The sequence below is a fragment of the Coenobita brevimanus genome, chromosome 51, assembly GCF_032717465.1.
Source record: "Coenobita brevimanus isolate Jiangsu-jjx chromosome 51, ASM3271746v2, whole genome shotgun sequence".
NCBI lineage: Eukaryota > Metazoa > Arthropoda > Malacostraca > Decapoda > Coenobitidae > Coenobita > Coenobita brevimanus.
Window position 1 is genome coordinate 38,835,698 of NC_137004.1, and position 24,969 is coordinate 38,860,666.

Genomic DNA, 24,969 nt, shown 5'->3' on the forward strand with positions numbered 1-24,969 from the left:
TTCATCAAGTGAGTGGATGATTTTTTGAAAAGTAGCCAAAATGTTAATGCCTTCTGGAAAAAAAAAAAAAAAAAGTTTGGTGGTGTTAAAATGATTGCATAGTCCAACAGGTCTTTGTGTAAAAGGTAATAAAGGTCAATACAGGTGTAGTACTGTATATGCCTGCCTGGTGGTGAATCCACATCATAAATTGTTGATAAATCACACGAATGTGCTTTTTTCTTTACTTCAATAAATGTGTTGAATGCTGCAACAGCCTCAGTTTTTAAAATTAGTTCATTGTACCATTGCATCATTGATATTTTGTTTTTATAATGTTCTTCCTGTCAGAAGTAAAATATTGTACCAGGGTGCCAGTACAAGATAGTTTCAATTCTGGAAGCTTAATCTTTTTAAGTTCTTTGCAGCAACTGTTTTTTTCTTATTCTTTTTATTCAACTCTAGTCATAGACTAGATAGTCCATTCCATAGGGCCCACACACCTGTAATCACTTTGGTGCTAACATGAATAGTCCTTATTGAAGCAAATTAGGGCTATCCTATCCAGGACAGGTGTGATGGAATTAGCAGATTTTTTTTTTAAATCCTCAGGTGAGAAAAAAAGCCAGGATAATGATATTTTTATGACATATTAGTGGGTCCTGTGGAAGGTGGGTAAATATATATTTATATATATTAATAAAAGTTTAAATTCAAGCCCTTGAATTGTTCCATGCCACAGTCGAGGATTGAAATCTGATCTTGCAATCAGCTTTCCATTCCTCTTCCACTTGACCACAAACCTCCCCTTAAGTTGATCTACTGTTGAAGTATTTATATTCTGAGAGTATGAAATCTATTAGTATATGTAGTGTATATACCTGCTTATGCACTTGTAGTGTAAATATAAAACATAAGTACATATACCATGCAATCGTTGAATCTACTGAAGACTACACTCTGTATTATGACATGTAAATATGTTTAATAATAAAAAATAAATAAAATTTAGTAGAGATGAACAGTGGTTTCTTTCTTTGTGCTTTATGAAGTTGTTCCAAAATTTTTATTTCAAAATGAAATTGTGTGCATGTGGAAAGGAGGGAGATGTGGAGTGCAAAGTTTGGAAATCAAATGGTAGTGTGCTAGGAGATCAGGAAGATAAGCCAAGAAATGGAGAAAATATGTTACTGGTAGCAAACAAAAGAAAGGTTGAAATTGTTTTTGGGGGATGTAGAAGAGGGTTACAGTAGGCATACAATGCAGGGACCAGTTGACAAAAAAAGAGGTTGGTCTGCAGTTACTATGCTGGTGACTAAAGCATAGCCAGGATTCTTGTTTAAGTGGCCAATCCAAAGATAATTTAGTTGATACTCATGCCCAGGCGACACAATAGGTGGGATACTAAAGTAAGGCACCTAAGCTATACTGTAGGTATAGAGTGAGTGGTAGCTCCCTACCTAGGTTTCTGGATGGATTCCTGGGCATGGAATGCTTTTAGCATTTAAGAGACATTTCAAACATTCTGAGGCAGTTTACATCTTCATAATACTTTGAACTGTTATCCAATAAGGAAACTTATCTTTTTGCTAACAATAGGTCACAGAACAAGGTCAAATTTGACCTTGACCTTTGACCTATTCTAAAAAACTGCAGGTTTTTATTAGAGGTTTCCCCCTCAACTTTTCCTTTTAATCTGGTTAAACTCGGATAAAAACTATGAGTTATCTCATTCCCGGAATGATTCTCAAGGGTGTTTATCACAGGCGAATCATTATAGGCATGAGATTACTCAAGTTTTTTTTTCCCATTTTAACCAAATTTGTTGCAAGGGTTAAGGAGACCATGACAAAATCAAATATTTTCTCGTACAATAGGCTAAAGGTCAAGGTATCTGAGCAGGGTTAACTTTAACCTTCCTTTGTGACCTTGACCTCTGACGTGTTTTCAAAAGCGAGAGGTATGCCCATTGGATTACCTTCAACTCTTCCATCAAGTTTGGCTGAAATTGTGATAAAAACTTTGAGTTATCTCATGGCTGGTATTACTTTCACGGAAATTCCAGCTGTGAGATAGCTCTTAGTTTTTATCCGATTTTAACCAAACTTGGTGAATGGGTATACGGTCATCCAATGAGAAAACCTGTTGATTTTTAGAAAAATAAAGGACAAGGTCAATATTGACCTTTTCCTGTGACCGTTTCCTGTGATCTTGACGTTTAACCTATTCTTAAAAAAAAAAAAAAAAAGAAAAAAAAGGGAATGGATGTGTCTCAGGTATTCCAACAAATCTGGTTCGAGGTATCTCACCGTTGGAAGTACCGTGAGAATAGATCCAGTAGTGAGATAAACAGTATTTATAAGACTTTAATCAAAATTGGACGAGGGGTTCAGGGGTCACCCAGTGAGGAAGATTTTTTTTTTTTTTTTTTTTAGGTCAAACGAAGGTTACAGGGGCAAGGTTTGAGCCAGTCCGGAGACCTTGACCTTTAACCTATTGCCCAAAAAGAAGCAGTAGCATATTTCAGGGGCTACCATTAACCCTTTGGCCAAATTTGGTTAAAATAAGAGAAAAACTGCTTGAGTATCTCGTGCCTGGAAAGATTTTCAAGGGCGCGCCTCCTGTGAGAATCGTTCTGGACATGAGACGAATAAAGCAATTTTTACCCATTTTTAACCAAATTTGTTGGAAGAGTTGTGGAGCAGAACATGAAACATTTTTTTTTTTTTTTTTTTTTTAACTAGGATAAAGGGCAAGGTCTTTGGACAGGGTTAACTTCGACCTTACCCCATAACCTTGACCTTTAACCTACTTTTCTCAAAAGCGATTAGTTTCCTTATTGGAAGACCCTCAACCCTTTCACCAAGTTTGGTTAAAAGTCAGATAAAAACTGTTCGAGTTTACCTCACAGCCGGAACTGTTCTCAGGGTCTTTCCAACGGCGAGATAGCTAAAAGCCTTTATTCGATCTGAACCGAAGTTGAGGGAATTGTTGAGGGACATCCAGTGAGGTAACATGCCCTTTTGAGAATATTGGGTCAAACGTCAAGGTCACGGGTCAAGGTTAACATTGACCTTACCCTGTGACCTTGACATTTTTTTTTTTCGAAAAATCGACAGGTCTCCTTATTAGATGACCCTCAACCTTACACCAAGCTTGGTTAAAATCGATGAAAACTTCGAATTATCTCTGAACTACCGTGAGAATAGTTCCTGGAGTGAGATAACCCGAACAGTTTTTATTCGATTTTTCTAAACTTTGTGGAAATGTAGAAGGTCATCCAGTAAAGGCACCTTCCATTTTTTAGAACAAAAGGTCAAAGGGAAAGATCAAAGCTGACTGCCCTGTGACCTTGACCTTTAACCTATCCTAAAAAAAAAAAAGTAGGCTCTATTCGAGGCTTTCCCTCAGTACCTCCACTAAATTTGCTTGAATTATTCCCTGAACGATTCTCGTGAGATAGGTCAAACAGTTTTTATGTAGTTTTAACTTACTGAAAACTGTTTTTGAAATAATTAAAGTATTAATGTAAATAATGTATTTTAGGGTAACCCTGAATTTATTTTTGCAGTTCTCCTCGACTGCCCTGACCTGGGGGGGGGGGGAGTGAAAACATAGGACATCCCTTCCGACCCAGGTGGAGGGGGTGATACCCCATCCCTCCCAGATCTACCACCCTGGTGACAACCAACCATCTGTAAGACGGCTGAACTTGCTTATTTGTCTCTCTTAACCTTGTAATGGCTGGTTCTTCCTCCACCACCAACTCAGATAATGTCAAGTAAAGGTAATCTCGCTCTGTTGATGTCCCAGTCCTTAGTTCATGTAACTCATATCATTCTCTACCGCCATTGCCCCACAGTCTGTTTCCTGCCAAGGTCTAATCACGTGTTTCCAACATGGCGGCCAAGCTGACGCATGTTTTGCCTCCCCGTGCGGCATCTAGGTTTCTCTACAGTGCCTCCCTTGACAGGAAATCCTTCATTTTTATTAACAGCAATATATTTACGCACTTTAATTCATATTTCAATATTGCATTATTAGATTGCTTCATGCAGAATTATTATTATCATTATTATTATTATCATCATCTTGAGCATTATTTGAATGGATCGTGAGATCAGCTATTGTTATGTATACAGACTTCACAACTGCTGTAAAAATTGATTTTCTGCGATGGCCGGGAATCGAACCCGGGTCAACTGCTTGGAAGGCAGCTATGCTCACCACTATACCACCATCGCAGAGAATGAACTAGAGTAGCTAATCTCCTTTCTCTTTCACACTACAAGAGTTTGGGAAAGAAGAAAACAGATATTTATTTTATCTATTGACTACACGAGGGTCACTAAGGCATTTTTTTTCCCTATGTCTCAGTCTTCCCCAAGATCATGACACGTAACCGTCAAATGAACAATCCAGGTCCCTATTTCAGTTCTCGGTGCAAACAGTTTGGATGCTTCGCCGTAGCTCCCCTCTGCCAAGGAAGGTGTCATCCTCTCTCACAAGCCTAAAACAGTGACAATGGTTGAATTATGTCAACTGTGATCATCCTGCATATTGATTTAACTATACTTTTCGCAATGTAATTTGGGCCAAAATTGCCATCTCTTCATCTTCAATGCAAGTAACAAAATGGATGGACAACAACAATAACAACAACAGCAACAACAACAACAACAACAACAACAACTACTACTACTACTACTACTTTTTCCTACCTACGGACGATTTTATTGGGTTTGGGAGAGCGTCCCTGCCGCGAAAGAGATAACAGAAGCTATACACAACCTCTACAGTTCAAAAATTCTCTCCTAAGCTGAACAAAGTTGTCTGCGAGGAGCGAGAATAAAGTGGAAAAATGTGTAATTGGTCTGAAGAGGCCAAATTTGAAAATAGTCCAAGGAAGAGGGCTATAATTCGTGATGCATTTTGTACTCTCACCCAAATTCCACATATTAGGCCAAAACACACACACACACACACACACACACACACACACACACACACACACACACACACAGAAACTGCTGGTTATTTTGGATGTTCAGATCTACAGGGGGGGACTTCGATTAGTCAGGACAGATTCTCAAGCTTGCAATAAATTAACTCTCGCAACTAGCATTTGTTTCTGCGAGAAGGACAAAAAAAGGAGAGTTCAGAATCATCTTATGTCTCTTGTTTCTCCTGCCAAAAGCAAGTAATAGTTACGACAGGGATTTAACTAGATAATTGTTCGTGAATCTTAGATCAGATGCGTTGCTCGAGACTCCTGTTCATTTTTGTTTTTACTCACATAGCTACTGAACACTTAACCAAAATGACGTGAATATTAATGTGAAAGATACGGAAAAAACTGACAATAATTAATCTTCACGAAGACCAGCTGGTTTAATATAGGCTCAAATCGTTTATGAAGATTTGCATGAGTTCCACAGATGCCATGACCCCGCTGCGCACCACCGCCATGCGGCCGCAGCTTCACACACTCACACCCCGCTGCTTCTCAGAGCACTTGCACGCGTGCCACCACTTTTCTGCGTTTTGGTGAGAAATTGTTACACTCAGTTCATAGTACCTTTGCCTAAAATTACCATCGCTCCACCCTGAATGCTGAGATTTAAGAGATTATCGTAAAATTAGTTAATGTTACGAAGAGTGCTACAAGTTGAATGTAGATGGTTTTGCCTGTCACCCGTCCTTGACTGTACTGTATATCTGCTAAGCATATTCTAGTGTATGTGTAACTGGTAGTGAATGTCGAGGATGTATGGTGCGCTTCTCCATAATTAACCTGTATTGACTGTCTTAACGTATATCTCTTCTCAGTCCACCGAAAAGTAACTTAAGGATTTCTCACTGGCTCAGCATTCATGTTATTTTCCATTCCTATTCAGAATTTCAAATGTCCTGGGTATACAATAACTTGGTAATTCAGACATCGTATTTTGGTATTTCCTGATATCTTTGAGTTTTATGGTGGGAATGTCAACCATGATGCCGTTGCTTGGGCTTGGCCATGAAATACTCTATTCCTGTTGGATCAATAGCTTTTTACAAAAGTACGGAACCGCATAAACTGTCATAACAATTTGAAATCTCTGGGCCTGCTTGCTTACGAACACTTTGAAATATCATCTATGATTTGCATAGTTAAATCCAGTTTCTTAAAAAAGTAAGGAGCCATCTTTTCCTTAGCGACGAACCTGCATTGTATGATTAACCCGTCAGCCATAGCTTAAACCATTAGCAGGCCGTGTGTGGGATTTTACCGGATGGGCACTTACCGGTACCATACCGCCGCCTGTCGGCTCATAGTTTTTCTGTATTTCTTCCCTATGTGAGAAGCGTTTTGCAATAAAAATATAAATCTGTCTATCCATCTGTCTCTGAGTGTGACCTGATTGTGCTGACCACTTTCTCTACAGGTAAGCTCTTTACTCTTCGCATCGTCTTAACATCATGGTTCTGCAGTATCGCCTTGGGTCATCTCTGAATAACCTCCACAGCGTTGCAGGTGGTGAGTGTTATCTTTTCAGTTCCTTAAATGCCGGAATGTTAGGGCAGCTAGGATGTTGGAAAGAATTTTTTGAACAAATAAAAAACCCTTACTTCTTTGTAGGTTCTTCGCCCCAGACAGGCAGCAGCAGACTTTTGGGTTATTGATCAAGAGGTGAGTTGTTGCAGTGTGTGACGGGTACTTTGAGGTGGAGGGCGAGAGGGGGAGGGTAGGAGTGGGGCAGCGCGAGGTGGAAGTGGTGAGGGAGAGAGGGATGGGACGGTATGATGGAGAGATGGGTGGTGTAGTGGAGGAGAAAGATGGATGGTACGGTACTCGTATGGCGGTGGGGAGATGGATAGTAGCATTAAGAGACAGAGTGAGATATAAAAAGGATATGGTGACGGTGGAAGAGGTGGGGTGATGGAATTAGGAAAAAAAGAAAAAAACTAGGAAACATGAGGGTGGAGGGAGGTAAAAGTTGGGAAGGGACAGGACGGGGATGGCAGAGTGAAAAGGACAGGGAAGGTGGAGGGAGTGGAGGAAGAATCGGGGAGAGGAAAGGATGGGGATGGAAGGGGAGCACGGGGAGAGTTGTGGATGGGGAAGAGGAGGACAGGGAGAGTTGAGAATGGGGAGAGGGGAACGAGGATAGATGGGGATAGGGATGGGGGAGAGGGAGGACGGAGAGAGTCGGGGAAGGGAGGATGACGGGGAGAGTCGGGGGAGGGAGAAGGGCAGAGGCTGGGGAAAGAGAACAGGAAGAGTTGGAGAAAAAGGAGGAGTGGGGGAAAAAGGAGGACAGGAAGAGTGAGATAAGGAGGAGGACAGGAAGAGTGGGGAAAAGGAACAGAAGAGTCAGGGAAGGAGAACAGTAAGAAACAGGATAACAGGAAGAGTGGGGGAAGGAGGATGGCAGGAAGAGTGGGGGAGGGAGGATGGCAGGAAGAGCGGGGGAGGTGAGGACAGTAAATGTTGGGGATGGCGGAGGGGAAGGAAGAGGAGGAAGAGTCAGAGAAGGTGGAGGACGGGGATCGTTGGAGAGGGGAAATTGGAGAAGTATCCCACACTCCGGCAGGACAGAGGAAGGGCAAGATAGAATAGGAGGGAATGGACAAAATGAAATGATAAGATGTAGTTGCGGTAATTACTCTACGGAGCTTCAAGTAATGCATTTCTGTTTGAAGGGCAAAAGTATATCTCTGTTTAGAAAATTTTTGACGTGTAAGGTTTTTGCGATCGGATACTCTTCTTAGCGTCAAGTAATTATCCTTCGGTGCTATCATATGCCAAATCCCTCAGTCGACAGCAAGAGTTCTAACCCACTAGGCCCGACAGTTACAAAAATATGATTGATTTTTGTTTTTTGTTTTGATTTGTTTTGTTTAGGTTACAGTATATAAGCATCTTTGTTGCGGAGTTTCATTGCGTATAATGTAAGCATGATAGAAAGCTTAACTACAGTATAGAAAACTAAAGCGGAAAACGGCGTGGTTGAGCGTGACAAACTGTAGGTAAAGAAAATCTGATAATTATGCCAGTCTGCAGTCTGGTGTGAGGGCCAATGCAGCACCGTATCTTCTCGGGGGAAGCGATAGCCAGAATTACTGTATTCACCAAATACAGACCAGTAAGAGACTTTGTAGTGAGAATGCATACGAAAGTAGAAGAGTTACATTTCATATCTATAACAGCTATTAAGTGGAAATGAACACATTATTGCATCCTTCACAGCATTACTTTATTGTCTTTACATCAGGGCAGGGAAGGGCGGACAAAGCTACATTCGCTCTTCTCAGAAACACCTTCATTTGCAATCTGTAGGGAGAGTTGATTGAATTACTACATATATCTAGTTAATAGTAGCTAGAGTATACATATTTGATATAGGGAGCTACGTAGAATAAGAGTAACAATTCTAGCGAAATGCGTGAGCTCAGATCTATAGACTTCAAATTCTAAATCTGCATTCAGGACAACCTATGCAGTAAATTAATACCGTATTATGTAAGTTATTACTTTTTTCCGCTAAGGTATTAACTGTTATATTTCACGGTTAAAATATGCTCTACTGATGGGTGCTTTATTTATTAGTCTGTGAAACAGTGGAGCTTCATAGCTTGTGTAATGCACAATTTTCTAAAGTAACTGGCCTGATAAAATGTTGTAGAATAGAACTGAATTACTGATATTCATCTTACCGGAAAAATAGCTGAAGGAACGATTTCAGGCCGCGATAGTGTCCGTGAGGGGTGCGGCAGAGGAGGGCCGTGAGGTAAGGCTCGAGGACAGGAACAGGCGGGGATCTCCGTCTGCGGTGGCGGGGACGACACTCGCATACCAAACTCTTGCCCTGTACGCCTGACTGAGCTGCTGAATGAGTCTGATTGGAGAGATTGTGTGTTGCTGCAGTGTTCTTTTGTAGCGATGGTGCTGAATCAGTGAGTGGAGGTCCTATAGTGTTGGTACTGTGATTAAATGTTTGATATACACGCTCACTTCCATGCTTTGGTATTTTGCTGTACCCACTGTCTTCAGTGATAGGTTTCCTGTGGACTGCGTAAATGTGAGTGATGTTTTGATTCGTTGGTGTTTCATTGACGGTCTTACTCTCATTTACTAGAATCATGCTGTAAATACTTGGATCACGGAGTATTTTGTGGACTGGGTGTGCGTGTGCGTCTCGGCGTGAATATAGGTGCCTTCTCTCTCTGACATAGGGTTGGTGGTGATGGGTAAGGCGCCTTCCTGTCATCACCATTATGTTGCCCATCCCTCCAGCGTTGTTCTCCTGGTTGTTCATGGTCACGATGTCATTGGTGTTCACGTTGTTGTTGTTATTGTTATTATCATTGTTGTTGTTATTATTGTTGTTGTTATTATTATTGTTGTTGATGATAGTGACGACGTTGACTATACCCTGGGCGACAAGGATGACGAAGGAAGCGAAGGTGAAGGCGGTGGATTCAGGGGTGGAGGTGGTAGGGCAGGAAGAGGGAGAGCGAGGTGTTCTGTTGCCGGAATTAAATCTGTTATAAGCGGTCTCTCCAAACAAGGTGTCTCCATACACGGTCACTCCACCCGTGATCTCTCCATACGTATTGCTTGTGACTTCTTGGGTAGTATTATCTCCACTAAAGCAGCCGTGGTACCCTTTACAGTCAGGGTTAGGAAGCGGTGCAGGACGTGTCTTGCGATTAGAGTGCAGTATTTTCCTTAGACTGTCATTGTTTTTGTGAGGACGGTTTGTGGTGAGATGTGGACGTGATGATGGAGTGTGAGGTGAACTGGTGTGAGGCGCTTGGTGGGGTATAGTGAGATCTAAGGCTGGTGAAAGAGTGTGAGGTGCTTGGAGTCCGGGCCAGGAGGGATGCGTGACGAGCGAGAGATGAGGGGCGGGTGAGAGATCAGATAGGTGAGAAAGGGATGAAGGGTGAGGGGGTGAGAGGAGAGGGAGAGATGAAGGGTAGGGGGATGGGTGGTGAGGGCGAGGTGATGAATGAAGCAGCATCACGATGGGAGAAACCAATCATAACATCCGCAGCTGTAAACACTGTAGGTGTCACCCAGTTACTGATGGCATCTCACTACGGACCTTAAATTAGGGGCTTTAATGTATGAAACGCCTATTTTTAGACCGGTGACTAGCCTGTGTAGCTTCAGTAGCATCTGTCTCTGCCACTGGATGGTCAATAGTGCCTTCCCTCCCTCTCACCTGCCGTGGTACAATACTTCCAAATATTCTGTCTACCTACACCTGAAGATGCCTAAGGTTGGACCGAAACTGTTGTATTCACATGATGACTCAAATTTATCTATTGTGGATGTTCTTATTACTTTTCACCATGAACCTTGTTTAGTTTTTTTTCCCTTGATGAATCCCTGTAGGTTGTAGATGGCTTGCTACCATCGACCAAGGAAGGTACTGCCTTGAATGAAATGTGATTCCTAGCGAGACATCATATTTCTTAGTCAGGAAACTTTGCCAGAAATATAGCCAAAATCCAAGCCGAGAGTCTAGCACTTTATAAATCTTATTGCACGTTTGAGCTTTATTTTTCCTGACAGTTTGCAACAAGTGTCGGAAGTATTTTAGCTGGTTTTAGCATTTAGTTAGGCTTAAAATCAAGAGAAATCGTCTGTACCAAGACTAACTCCAGAAAGGGGGTTCTGGAAAGGAAACACGGCATTATCTGATCTAATCTGATTTAATGAATACTGAAAAAAAGTGCCGTAAAGTGACGTGATATTTTAACTTATGGTTGCTCTATCTCTAATGCTTACCCTGGACGATTTCACTGAACTGAGTCATAGGTGCGAGTGTTGATACTGTCACTATTAATCTCATGGTCTCATACAACACTCAGAGCAGGTGAACTGCAGAAAATACTGACTTACTGGAACATTCGTGTCTTCTAGTGGAGTAGAGCAGGTTCGAATCCTCCTCAGACAATATTTTTTCACGGTTTTACGGAATAATTTTACACAACATGGAGATTAAGTGCGCTGCATTTTGATACATTATGGGGATCGTTCTTGTCGCTGAAAATAATTTGGAGTGACAAAGATCGTACAGACTTCTTTCAGGGTTGGCGATGAAGATGAGAATGTGATAACTGCTGCATCAGAGTTGTCACAGAATGCAAACTATGATTTGAAAGCTCAGTATCGGTGTATTTAAAATGATGTGCACGTATACATTTATGCTATTTTAATTACACCATCTAAAGCCTTGCAGATATTTAATTTTTCCTCACTGAAAAATCTTGAAGGGTTACATTGGCACATCTAGAAGTGTACAGTGAATTACGGTATAGAAATGGAAGATACGAACACCCAGGCAAGGTTGGGAGCGGCTGAGACAAGAGACCCCAACGAGTAAGCACCGCAGCCTGGAGCGGCGTGGTTCTGGTGGTGGTGGTGGTGGTGGCGGTGAGAGGTGTGTGGGGGGGTTCAAACAGTTCCCGCCTGGTGGCTCCACAGGCGCCACTCAGCCACTTGCACTCAGCGCCCCACTGACGAGGCCTCGCCACTGACCCCATCCTCCGACCCCTCCCCCCCCCCCACCGCCACCACCACACATGCCGCTGTGCTGGTCTGGTGTAGTTCTGGTGTAGGTCTGTGCTGGTCTGGTGTAGGCCTGTGCTGGTCTGGTGTAGGTACTACTTTAATGTAGTACTTGAGGGTTATTTTCTTTCTCTGCTCCACCGATAATACGGCTTCATAATCTATCCTGAGACATGTGCGTAACGGGGGCGTCCGGGATTGTATAGGTTCACAGATTTTTTTTTTTTTTTTTATGCGAGGAAGAAGGAACCAAAGGCCATGAGCCCGCAGTAACAGTTCCCTCCAAGAGAAAAACAAATACAATAGAGAGCCAAATTCAAGATCCGATCATTTTGAGATGCCTGGACACACTGCGTTTGAAAGACTGGAGATCATAGGCAGCAGGAAATACAGATAGAGGGAGACAGTTCCAGAGCTGACCTGTTGCATAAATGAAAGACTGGGAGTAACGGTTAACTCTTGCATTAGAGAGTTGGACAAAAAAGGGATGAGAGTTTGCTGCCAGACGGGTGCTACGCGCCCGTCGTAGAGGTGGAGGAATGCAAGCAGACAGTTCAGAGGAGCAGTGACCATTAAAGTAGCGATAGAAAAGAGATAAAGATGCAACAGTGCGGCGAAGAGACAGAGGTTGAAGGGAGTCAGTAAGAGGAGGAGAGTTAATGAGACGAAAAGCCTTTGACTCCACCCTATTGAGAAGAGCTGTATGTGGGGAGCCTCCCCACACATGAGAGTTGTACTCCACACAGGGGAGGATAAAACCCCCGTATAGAGTCAACAATTGTGCAGGGGTAAAGAAAGAGCGGAGTCGGCTTAGCACACCCAATCTCTTGGAAGCAGATTTTACAAGAGATGTAATATGATCTTTCCAAGATAAGTCCCGAGTAAATGAAACCCCAAGCATGTTCAAGGATGATGCAGGATTAAGCTGAATATTATTAAACATTAATGGGTATACCTGTGGAAGATTTTGTCGGGTTGATAGGTGTAAGAACTGAGTCTTAGATGCATTAAAGACAACCATATTATTTTTACCCCAGTCAGAGATACGAGCCAAGTCAGACATTAGGTGTGGCATAGCCTCATCCCTTGTTTCTTGAAGTAACTGTTGAGATGTGATCTGTTCTTATGCAGGTCAGCGCCTCTCCTAAGTACCGTAATAGTAGTACTTGTGGATTATTTTCTTTCTCGGTTCCAACGAAACTACGACTCCACAATCTAACCAGGGATGCGTGAGTTAGTGTGTGTGGAGGTCTTGTATCTGTACCGTACGCGAAAACTATGTCATCTTTGCGTACTGTACATAGGTCACCGTCCTTCCTGAGTACCGTAAATCTTTGCAACAGTATTTGAGTTTTAATTTTCAGTCTCTGGTCAATGGTACGGTACTTCCAGATTACAGTAAGTTAACTCTTCATACTCGTTGCCTCTTGATGGTGTACTGCGTCTGTGTTATTGTAACTGTATGGAGTCGTGTGTATCAGCCAGGAACCAGGACACGCAAAATGAGCACCAGTGGAAAGCATCATCACCAGTGAGCCCCTAATATTCCCACCGATAAAAATGGGGTGAAGTAAAATATGGAAATAGAGGAGGAGGAGGAGGAGGAGGAGGAGGACTATCAACAGCATGCTTAGTGACTTGGGCCACACATTTATTTACACATCACTCAAGCCTTTGGAATCCTGTCACTTCACAAACATCATGGTCTGCGCATTTTTTCTCCCTAAATGCTTCACATGCATCTGTCGGTTAGTAATTACACAGACTACGAAGGTAAAAGCAGGGGTGTCAAACGTTTGTCATGTGATTTTCGGTAATACCCTCGTTTTCGATCTATAGTCAATACCTTGGTTTCATTAACTTCCATACCTCACCTTCTCAACCACACAGCAATAGAATATAGCAAATTATGGAAACACAAAAACACATATAACTTCATCACTTTACTGGAAACTAGATAATTATAGTACACGCACTTAACTTGGCCCAGATGTTCATCGTTTTGCCGCTGATTTCATTCAGCTCAGTGACAGAAAAGGACAATACTGTGGCTCTAAATCATTTCTGTTGCACGTCATTGTGACTAGCATAACATCCCAGTACTAAATCTTTTGTTATAACACAGCATTCGTGATGAAGGAATGGCAGTTTTGGGCCAAGGTAAAGTGAACACGGTATTCCTTTCCCCATCCGTAATGAGTATGATTGTGCCATGAATTGCTGATGTTGAATAACGATACCCACGTGCTAAATTGTCCTCACAGTAAAGACGTTCAATCTGTGGGAATATTTTTGTAAATATAGCTTATTTCAGCCGAAGCAATGTTCTTACATTTTTTTCCCAGCAGCTAATTGCCTAGAACTATATCTCATAGTTCAAAGTCATACTGATTGCATTAAAGTACTTCCAAAACTCTCCTAGACCATTTCTCCTCCGAGTCTAAGTGTTGCCCCATTGTTCTGAAAATTTCATAACCTGGAACTATATCATACACCGCTGTGCAAAATCTTATCACGACAGTTCTTCGAGTAGGCCTATGTCTCCAGCACTCTCCACTGTTATTAAGTTCAGGATATTTTTAGCACGTGTATTGCTGTCAGTGTGAAGGGTCGCCTGTCATCCGTATCAAAACCGTTCTTGATTAGTTTCAGCACTTGATTACCTGGATAAAGCTGATATTATTAGCACTAGCATTCACAGTTCAAGATGGTGTTAAATTCAAAGCGTTTTTCTTTTTTCTCACTACTTGATTGCGTAAAACTACCTCATATACTGTAGTTTGAGATTAGATTGCTCGCACAGCTGTTCATGTATCTCCAACATTCCCCGTTCTCATTGTAATGGGTTCCTTCTTCCCCGAGTGCGAGGTGGAGTTGCAGGGATGCCACGGAGACCGCCAGCCTGGAGATCAAAAAGTCCAGTTCGTCCTTGGCTCTTTTGGTCTCCCGGGCAGCCTCACATAGCACCCAGGAGAGGCATGGAGAGGAGGTGGACGAGGAGGGGGAAGTGAATACTGGTGCTGGTGCTGCTGCTGATGATGATGATGATGATGCACGGGAGGGAGGAGATGCTGAAAAGAAAGGGGACGAGGAGGGGGGAGGGAAAGAGGATGGAGAAGCTGATGAGGAGGAGGACGAGGAAGTAAGGAACGAGGAGGAGGAGGAGGAGGAGGAGGAAAGAGAAGCTGAGGAGAAGGACGAGGAAGAAGAAAGAGAAACTGATGATAAAGAAGACGACGAAAAAGAAACTGATGAAGATAGGGACGTGAACGGATAACCAAACAAAGGCTGGTGTGACGACGGTGAAGAAAGCCCGAACAAAGAGAAGATACGGGAGGAAATTGACGAGAAAACCGACGGAAACTGAAATAACGATGGGAGATCATGCGAGGAAGCTGAACAAGTACAGAGGGACGAATTTGAAACTGGCGGGGAGGAGGAGGAGGAGGAGGAGGAGGAGGCAGGGTTTTGAGAAATTACAGTACTTCGTGGCTGACTATGGGTCTCAAAATTAGTATGAGACGAGGCAGAGGGGGAGACGGAGACTCTGAGAGGATGATGAGAGGTTTCATATGGAAAATCAGTAGGGGAAGAAAATACCGCCAAAATTGAAGGTAGAGGAGAGAGAGACTTCGAATTGTACTTCATCTTCCTTCCTCCCATCGGCGTACCTATTCCGGTTACCGTGTTCTCCACCACATTTTCGTTGTTCACAGAGTTGTCGTTCTGGTTGTCGTTGTTATTGTTATTGTTGCGGTTGTTGTTATTGTTGTTGTTATTATTGCTGTTGTTGTTGACAGCCAGATTGACGATGAGCTGCATGAGGAGGACGGTGAAGGAGAGGAAGGGGAAGATGGCGAAGTCCCCGGGTGCTTGTGTGGAAGGGCACATTGTCTTCATCCCACGACCCTCTGTTGCTCCTGTGATTCCCGCCTTCCCACTTACATTTTCTCCCCAATTTTCCTTGCGATCTTTTTGCCAAATATTTCTGTATATCTGCTGAGTATTCCTGTCTGATCTTTTCATCTGATCGTCACCGTCTGTCTGCCTAGTATTAATGTGTGTCTGCTGAGTATTCCCTTCTGCTAGGTCTGCTTTCGTTCGCATTCCTTCGTTGTCGTCCTCATTTTCCCTGCCTCCTTCTCGCTCCCTTCGCAGTACCTCATCCTTTTCCTTTCGATTCCCGTTGATCTCCGTACGGTGTTTTAGCTTCAGGGCCACTGCGTCATGCGGCCCCTTGGTAGAGCATAGCGTGGTGTGGGGTGGGAGGGGCACAGATGGAGTCACGATGGTGGTGGTGGGGGCACAGAAACCCGGCAGGAGCAGCAGCACCACCAACAGGCCGGGGGACATGATGCTGAATCTGTCCAGGGGAAAACATGAAATTGTCTGTTGGGGTAACTCGTACTCATAGTCTCGTGGAACAGTTCGAAATTAATATCTTCTCTCCGATGACTTTTTATAGTTTCTTGTTACCTCCAAAGGTTTTATTTACTTTTAGAAAATTTTTGAACTAGGAAAGCTAGGTTTATTTTTCACTGACCCCGTTCTCAGTAAAAGGTCTCCCCTGATGTGTATATTTAGTCTAGAAGTACCGGACATAAACTAGCAACACGTCATCGGATTGAAGAGTCTAGTAATCAGCATCAGGTTAGTAATTATCAACAATATAATTTACTCTTTGGAAAGGTAATTAATATGGTGCTGGTTTAAGTGCATAGCTTTGTAAAGATCATGTGTATTTTTTTTCATCTTCCCTCTTTTCCCACTTTGTACTACATATTAAAAAATTTGCACGTAAACACAACAGTTTTGTAAATGTGATATGAAAACAAATTGACTGTAGCTTCTGTACAAATTGTTTTCATATTCGAAGCTCTCCCTAATAATCTCCCTCCAGTAAAAATCCTAACTCCTAAGTTTAATAAATTCGTTTGTAGTTTATCAAGAATGTAATAATAGAAAAAGGGTTCCTGTACTGAGAAAGTTAGAGATGACTGCACAGGACGATGGCCGCGTGTGGTGTGTGGACAGCGGCAGTGGTGATCAGAATGGTGATAACCTTGCCTCTTCCATTTCACCCCGTCCGTCTCACCCCACCACCCACACACCACTCATCTCATCCCGTCACACCTGCCTCACCCCTTACCGCTTCACCTGATTTAATTCACCCTGTCTCATTCAGCGTACTAACACGAATGACCTTTACGTATGTATGTATGTAAGGATGTATATGTTGCTCATCTCACAGCTAAAGGTCTTTCACATATGACACTTCCTATTTTCAATGCATCTCGGATATGAAAAAAGTAAATGAATAAATAAAAACTTAGCCTTATAAGCCTTCTCTTTAATGTAGAATAGGAGTGACGTCATTGTCGGCCTTGCGCTCTGATTGGTTATAATTTCTCTTTAGCGATGCGTGTACAGATTCAAGATATACTCGTATCTCCCTCCGCACTGGCCTGTCTGCTGTCTCACTCGCCCTTACCACATCACTCACTGGCCTTACCACCATCATGAGAGAGAGAGAGAGGGAGAGAGAGAGAGAGAGAGACCCATTATTCGCACCCACGTATACATCCTGCGTGACACTCGTGTATATAATCACTATTCCCACCCATGAGTCAGCGTTAGTGGCGCAATATTCCACGCATTACACCTCCTTCCTCCCAGCTTAGGTGAGACCCTGCAGAGTTCCCCTTCACGCCTCTCATAATTACGTTTTTTAGGGACGTTTCTTGAGGCATCTAAGTCTGCGTTAAAAGATATAATGTGAAGTGTTCATACGGTGCAGTCATGTTGTTTTGGGAGTGTTGCACTGTAATATTTGCTCTTTAACTTGTTTTAATGAGCATTTCTTTATTTCAGCTCTCCCCATATGCATATGAGAGATATTTCGAGCTAAAGGAGTCGAATGTAGCCTATCTTTCATTAACCTCCTTACTACTAGAGAGCTCTCCTTGGCTGATTAAAATAGTCTAAGCTAAGAAGTACGTTTCCAGATTCAGGAGGATTAACTTTAAGATCTCTAACTCCATATAATGTCAGTAAGTATTTCATACCCACATGCACATTCCCCACCTACACGAATCTTCACATCCACACTTACACTCACGTCCACATCCCCACCTATACTCATATACCCTCACCTTTTCCAGGGTTCACATCTCCACCTACTTCCATTTTCCCACTTTTCCACCTCTAACATCTCCCATCTTTTTCCTCCTCATCGCTTACTTGCATCCAATTTCATATCTTTCACTTACCTCCTCATCTCCACTCGACACCTGACTAAATTTCTGTCTGCTGTCACATCACCTACAGCAGGTGGTGGACAAGGTGATGGCCGACCACCAGGGCATCCTCACTCGCCTCAACATCCACCACCTGTACCCACGTCCGCGTCTCCCACGTACACCCATCAACACATACGAGCACCACACCCACAACCACCAACACATAACACACCAAAACCCACCAACATACAACACATCAACACCTACCAACACACAACACATCAACACCCACCAACACACAGCACAACACCCACCAACACATACCATATCTACTCCCACAGACATAACCCTAACTTAGACTTGCATGCCACGCCTTTTTAAGCCTTCATATCTTAACCTTCGTGAGTGGAGCCTGTAGAAATCTCGACAAGAGTGTGGCATTGCAAGATACCTCGTACTTGACATATTATCACTCTCTTCGGTAATTTCTCTTCTTTCTGTAGCCTAACTGCATCTGACACATACACACAGAAAAAATGCTGTAAATTGTACCTGAGTATTAAAAGGCTAGAGATGGAGGTTTGAGTTACACCACGCCAGCATGAGACATCCCGCGGGAATACATTACATCCATGAGCATTTGGAGAAAAAAATTTTGCCTTCGTCATGCACAGGGCGCGTGATGACTCCACTTAGTTAATAATCTTCATTTTTCTTCTGTTTCCCCGTGATTTATTGCTCGTCATCACCTTGTCTTAAAAAAAAAAAAAAAGTGATGTAGTTGAGGTTTTGTTCTCTTCATTTTGATCGTGTTCATTTTGAATTCTTCATTTTGATAACTTTATTTTGGTTGGTTTATATTGATATGTTTATTTTGTTTTTTCATGTTGAACTCTACATTTTGACTTCTTCATTTTGATCTCCCCATCTGGGTCTCCTCATTTTGGTTTCCTCATTTTGATATCCTCTTTATGGTCTCCTAATTTTGGTTTCCCCATTTTAGCCTCTTCATTTGGTCTCTTCATTGTGGTCTCCTCGTTTTTGGTCTCATTTTGGTCTCTTCAGTTTTGGTCTCTTCAGTTTTGGTCACCTCATTTTGGTCTCTTCACACTGGTCCATAAATCCTTGATGTCATGCTTTTGTCATTACCAGTCTGTCTCTCTGAGGGTTGATATGGCTTAATTATCTTGAGTACTTTTCTTGTTCTTCCTCCCGCCAAACTACTCTAGCCGAACTAATATATAGTATTCTTGTTGACCCCAGACATATATTTTAGCTCAAGAATATCCTCTCGTTGAATAAGAGTTAAAACATTCCTCACCAGTTCTCTGAAGACGAAAAAGAATGAATTATAGCGGCTGCCTTGCACACGCGTGACATGAATAGGTCACAACTCCACAACTGGCAGCGGAATATGTGTGGTCGGTCTAACGTTGCTTTTGTATCAGTATACAGCGTGAATATTGAAACAACCTAAATAAGAACTGATAAGATGGTCAGTAACGAGCTAGATACAGTGTGAAGCCGGTGGTGGTCGTACATGGGTGAGGGGGAGGGATGACTGGCAGAAATGGTTCCTGATCCCTCACCCCTCCCCTCCCTATCTCTACTTTCCCACCCACCCCCCTCCCCCGGCCAGGCTTCCTCATATCACATCAACATATGGAGGCTTGAAGCATGCATCCCACACCACCTCATTACTTCATGTTCTCAGTGTGTCTTCCGTGAAGGGTACACTTCCTTCATTTTCATTAACATCACAATACTTCACCATTTACAACTAACTTCATACAGTAAGCTTGCTTGTATACCTCATTCACGGTTTATAATCTTAAGTACTTGATAACACTGTGGGAGGGACTATTGATAAGCGTACATTCATTGTGCATTAAAATTTCACTGTCTGCGATGGCCGGGAATCGAACCCGGGTCAACTGCTTGGAAGGCAGCTATGCTCACCACTATACCACCATCGCATGAGAGTTTACTGTAGTTTGACGGGTGTGGTATTATCATATTTGCCAAGGACCACTACCACGAAGGCAGGGTGTGGGTCGTGGAATTTTTCCCTCCTAAAGTAGTGGTTATGTCTTAATGACCACAGTGCATTCACAATCTATCAATCTCTATCTATCTATACTTTTTCCTGCTTACTGTCCAGTCGGTCTTATCGTCCAAGTTTTGGGATAACCAGAGGAGAGGTATCAGTGTCCTTAGAATGTGTCGTTGAATGCGATCTGGTGATCTGGGCTGAAGCAACATTTATTATCTCTTCTACCCATCATCCACCGCAGCCCGTGAATGGTGGCACTATCTATAATAAGGTACAAAGTGTAGTTCCTATCTATGGCGAATCACTTCCACACTGTCTGCCCTTCAGTCACCTTCAGTTGCAGTGGCCACACAAGCATCAGCGAATCCTGTCCTGACAGACAGGATCGAACCAATACCTACTGTAGCCAGATTCCCACTTCTTCCGGTGTCTTATGCACCAATATTATTCATGCAGAAAGTTTCTTATTACCTCCGCCAAGGAGGTTATGTTTTCACCCCTCTCCGTTTGTTTGTTGGTTGGTTAGTTTGTGAACAAGATTACACAAAAACTACTGGACGGATTTCCACGAAACTTGGTAGAAGAATGGGCCTTGGCCCAGAACAGACTCCAATAAATTTTGGTGCGGATCCGGATAAACGTGCGGATCCAGGATTTTTTTTTTTTTTTTTTCTCACTAACATTGTGAGATAGGGCGTTTTTCGACATTTTCGTAAATTTTTCAGTGAATATTGCATGGATCTTGATGAAAAAAATCATGCATATTTAGGATGTTGGTATCTACGAATGTGTACAGTTTGGTGAGGATCCATGTAAAATTCCGGATCTGACGAATTTAAATAAGCTTTAATAGGGGGGGCAGTCTTTTTGCAGATCCCGTACAGTAACAAATAGGACTTGATTGAATTAAAAGGAACTGCATGTTGGGCCTTGGCGGAGGTATGTGCTCTGCTGAGTGCAATTCTAGTTGTTATATAGAAAGTACTCTATACCACATTCCTGTTGATGGGCGTGCTGTATACTACTAAATAGGCGATTTCCTTTGATAGATAGAGGGGCATTACTGTATGTGCAGAAATAAAATTTCCCTATGCCTATCATAGGAAATCACCTATTTAGGATTATAGGCCCAGAGGTCAGGGATGCGGTATAGGGTACTTCAGTGCATATGACAGCGGGCCTCATACTCAGATGACACCAAGGTTTACTGCTGATGCACCTAGCCCAGCTTGACCATCATCACAACCAACTTCGTTAGTTCCTGCTGCACCAGCACCACAGCTGTCTGCTGATATCATTATGTTTGGTGTATTTTCATGTCTGTAAATCTTCTCGAAATTGGGGCTAAAAATGTAGGCGATTAGTATTTGATGGTCTCATGACGAGAGGTGTTGTGGGATGTTAAGAGGCTAGAGATCAACCATGGCTTGATCTTGACCATGAGGTGTGTGTGCTGGGGAGGGGGGAGAGTGCAGTGTGTTGGTGGTGGGTACGGGCGGAGGCCAGGAGCTGGGTAGATAACAGGCTGTGTGTGAGCGACTACCCACTGGCCTCACGCATTCCTTTCATTCCTCTGACATTCCTCTCATCCCCCTCCCACCTCTCATCCCTTTCGCGTGCGCAGATGATGTACACCAAAAGTTTTAATTAATGAATGTATTTGTAAGTACAGGATAATATTCACTGTGGGTTATAAGTGTACGCTATTCTAGGGGTTTAATTTCTTACATGATCCCACGTATGGCCTTAACTGAGTCAGATAAGAATTAACACCCACCTCATCCTTTGGGCTTAAATGACTGATACATAGATTGCCCAAGTAAATTCTACAGTGTAGTCTCCCTCTGTACCACCCAGCCACCTTACCGTTAAGAGGGGTATTTCTCTAACCTGTCTATACTCTCCAATAATAATAATAATGATAATAATAATAATAATAACAATAATAATAATAATTACCCTCTTTCATACCATAAATCCAACACATCGGATTCTGACAACTCCTCTGCTCCCTCTTTTCATCCCACGCAGAACTTAAATCTTTTGAGAAGACTTCCTAAACATGATCTCGGGCTTTCAAAAGGTAAAAGAACACTTACATCCATCATGCGATGGTGGTATAGTGGTGAGCATAGCTGCCTTCCAAGCAGTTGACCCGGGTTCGATTCCCGGCCATCGCAGACAGGAATTTTTAATGAATGAGTGATCTTAGACCTTAGCAGCATCGTGGGAGATGAAGATGTATATGACCCATTGGGTGGTGTTATCCCACTCCTCATCACTTTTAGGTTCGATGATGAATGAAAATATATGTATAAATTTGTGTTTAACCTTTTCAAAGCATGTGATATGACACAGATTGCTGATTCTCTACAGTTCACATAGCTTTATGCATGACTATGAATATTTATGCGTCAGAATCTTCATTAAACAGCAGTTACATGGATAAATCCGTGTGTGTGGGTGCACTGAGTGTGCGCGAGCAGTTAGGCTGCCACGTGTATGGACAGCCGGTGTGGCAGTCAGGGCTGCCTTTATCGCCATAACCATCACTACCACCACCCTGCCTAGCACCTCTACACCTCACCAGCACTCCTGAAACCCCACTTCATACGAATGCCTCCCTTTCCACTTCTCCGGGCCCCACCACCACCACCACATTATATAACAACACCCCGCCACCACCACCACCACCACCACCACCACCACCACCACATTATATATCAACACCCTACCACATACCACCACCGCCACATAATGTAACAATATTCCACCACCACAACCACCACATTATATAACAGCATCCCACCACCACCACCATCACCACACTGTGTAACAACACATTACATAACATCCCACCATATGCCACCACTACCACATTATCAAACAACACTCACCACCACCACCACCACCACCACCACCATCACCATCATATTATATAACACCCCATCACGTACCCCATCCCTAGTAACAACCCCTCACCGCTCTTCATCACGCCGCCACTTGCCGCAACCTCCACACCCCACCACCATCACCTTGCTCTCCATTCCCCTGCAATCCCATCTCATTCAACCACCACCCTCACTACTTCCACACCATCACCACCAGTACCACAGCCCTTTCCAACCTTATATCCCTTCCAGTTCTCATTTACCCTTCAAAACCACTCTTTCCTATCTCCCCACCACCATCGTCTAAACAATCACTACCTACACCACCACCTCCATCAACCTCATCTCCTTCTACCCTCTGCCAGCATCCTCTCCCAGTACCAACGCCACCATTTTTTTTTTTTTTTTTAACACTCGGACCAGAGTTTTGGATTAAATATGTTTTCTTCCTTGCCCCTTTTCACCCATTAAAACAACCGGGGACCTGGGCGTAAAATTGTCTTTTGTGGGTCGTGTTCAAGGGGAAGATTGAGACTTGGCAAAGACTGACTGCCTGCCTCAGTGACCCTCGTGCAATCTGAACTTCTCTCACCCGACCACCTCTCACATATCCCCACCACCACCACCACCACCACCTCTGTCCTTTCTGTCCTCCCTTTGCTATTCTCATCCCCACCACAGATCCCACCCTGGCTCTTATAACCAGCACCTTTCGCCTTTCCCTCCTTGGTCCATCTCTTCCTGTCGTCCTTTTCCATGAAGCATTAATTTCAGTTTTGTTTTCTGCTGGTACTTCCTTTTAACTTTTCCTGCCAGTTACACTCAGTGGGTTTGGCTGCTGGAGGGGGTGGTGAGCTTTCATATATGTTATAAACGTACCTGTCTCGTTATCTTCTTGCGTTGTTTTGTTACCCCCTAGATAAGAGTTGCACCCCTAGATAAGCCCTGTCTATAGGGTCAACCTGCCGCTCATGTAAAACCTGAAGGAGCGCGATCTCTTTCTCATATGTTGTACAAAATATTACATTAAGATTCAAGCGATGGTGGTATAGTGGTGAGCATAGCTGCCTTCCAAGCAGTTGACCCGGGTTCGATTCCCGGCCATCGCAGTGGTGTCTTTTGGGTGCTGACAAATCAAGTTGATTCCCTAGTCAGGTGGTGTGGAAATAACAGGATAGCGTGTCCTGCAGCAGTAATGGGAGCTGAATCATGAAGAGTGTGATGTGATGTGGTGTATGTGCGTGCCGCCTGGCAGTGTCTACTTCACACACACTGCAACCCTGGCAAGAACATATATCTGACATATAATACACTGAAGAAGATATACAGCTTCCATACCCGGGAATTTTTATTGATAGTTTGTGATAAGCTGATGTGTAGTCCAGGATATGTTATTTGAAAAGTGCAGGGCGTTCATTCTGCCCTTAATACAAACACCATCGTGTGTGAAGGAAAAACCACAACTTCAGATCGTGAGTCGATTTCCTTCCTCCACTTTCGCTTCCCTTCATTCCCCCGCCCCTCCTTCTCCAGACTCCCACCATTTCTCCCCTTCCCCTCCACCCCCCCCTCCCAAGGACTTCACCACCACTCCTCCCTGCCGTGGCTGGCTCCGTCACACCGCCACCAGAGGGCCGTCTGTAAGCGCAACTCAGGCCACGCTGCGAAATATTACCGCGTACGCTCTTCGGAATGTTGACGATAGAAAACTTCTTGTTAGTAATATTTTCTCTCACTCTGGTTAAACGTCAAGAGTCGGTGAAGTACCCGTGGAGGCAGACTTTTCATAGGTCAGACTTTCTTCATGACATCAAGGATGGTAACAGTAGAGAACGATCTGAATTTTATGAACTGAGGACGGGGGACTTTCACAGGCCGATGTTACGTTCAAATGGCACTGTCTGGAGAGAGAATGCGTGGTGGAGGAAGAACAGGCCACTACAAGGTCACGAAGGAGAGGCAATGAAGATGCAGCCGTCTTATGGACAGTTGGGTAAGTCACAACACTTCTACTGGTTACGATTAAAGTCCTGGAAAACCGAAACCCTGTAAAAATCATTGTCATCATGCTTCAGATAACATCACAATAGGACGCGGGTTGATCACTGGCCGCAACAACAGACCCATCCAGGATATGACACAACGTGACGACCCCAGAACCTCCGGCTTCCCGCTTGGTTCACTGGTGGCACGCCGTGACTTCCGACGACCCCACCAACTTTATATGGGTGCTGGGAGACA

At 43.4% G+C, this 24,969-nt stretch overlaps 4 non-coding genes across 4 annotated transcripts; 2 read left to right on the forward strand and 2 right to left on the reverse strand.

The window, feature by feature from the left end:
- Positions 1-4,151: 4,151 nt before the first annotated feature.
- TRNAG-UCC (transfer RNA glycine (anticodon UCC)) lies at positions 4,152-4,223 on the reverse strand. The gene has a single exon. It is a non-coding gene; the product is annotated as a tRNA-Gly (tRNA).
- A 15,465-nt stretch (positions 4,224-19,688) lies between these two features.
- On the reverse strand, positions 19,689-19,760 carry TRNAG-UCC (transfer RNA glycine (anticodon UCC)). The gene has a single exon. It is a non-coding gene; the product is annotated as a tRNA-Gly (tRNA).
- A 2,185-nt stretch (positions 19,761-21,945) lies between these two features.
- Positions 21,946-22,017, forward strand: TRNAG-UCC (transfer RNA glycine (anticodon UCC)). Its single transcript has one exon. It is a non-coding gene; the product is annotated as a tRNA-Gly (tRNA).
- A 1,748-nt stretch (positions 22,018-23,765) lies between these two features.
- TRNAG-UCC (transfer RNA glycine (anticodon UCC)) lies at positions 23,766-23,837 on the forward strand. Its single transcript has one exon. It is a non-coding gene; the product is annotated as a tRNA-Gly (tRNA).
- Positions 23,838-24,969: the final 1,132 nt, after the last annotated feature.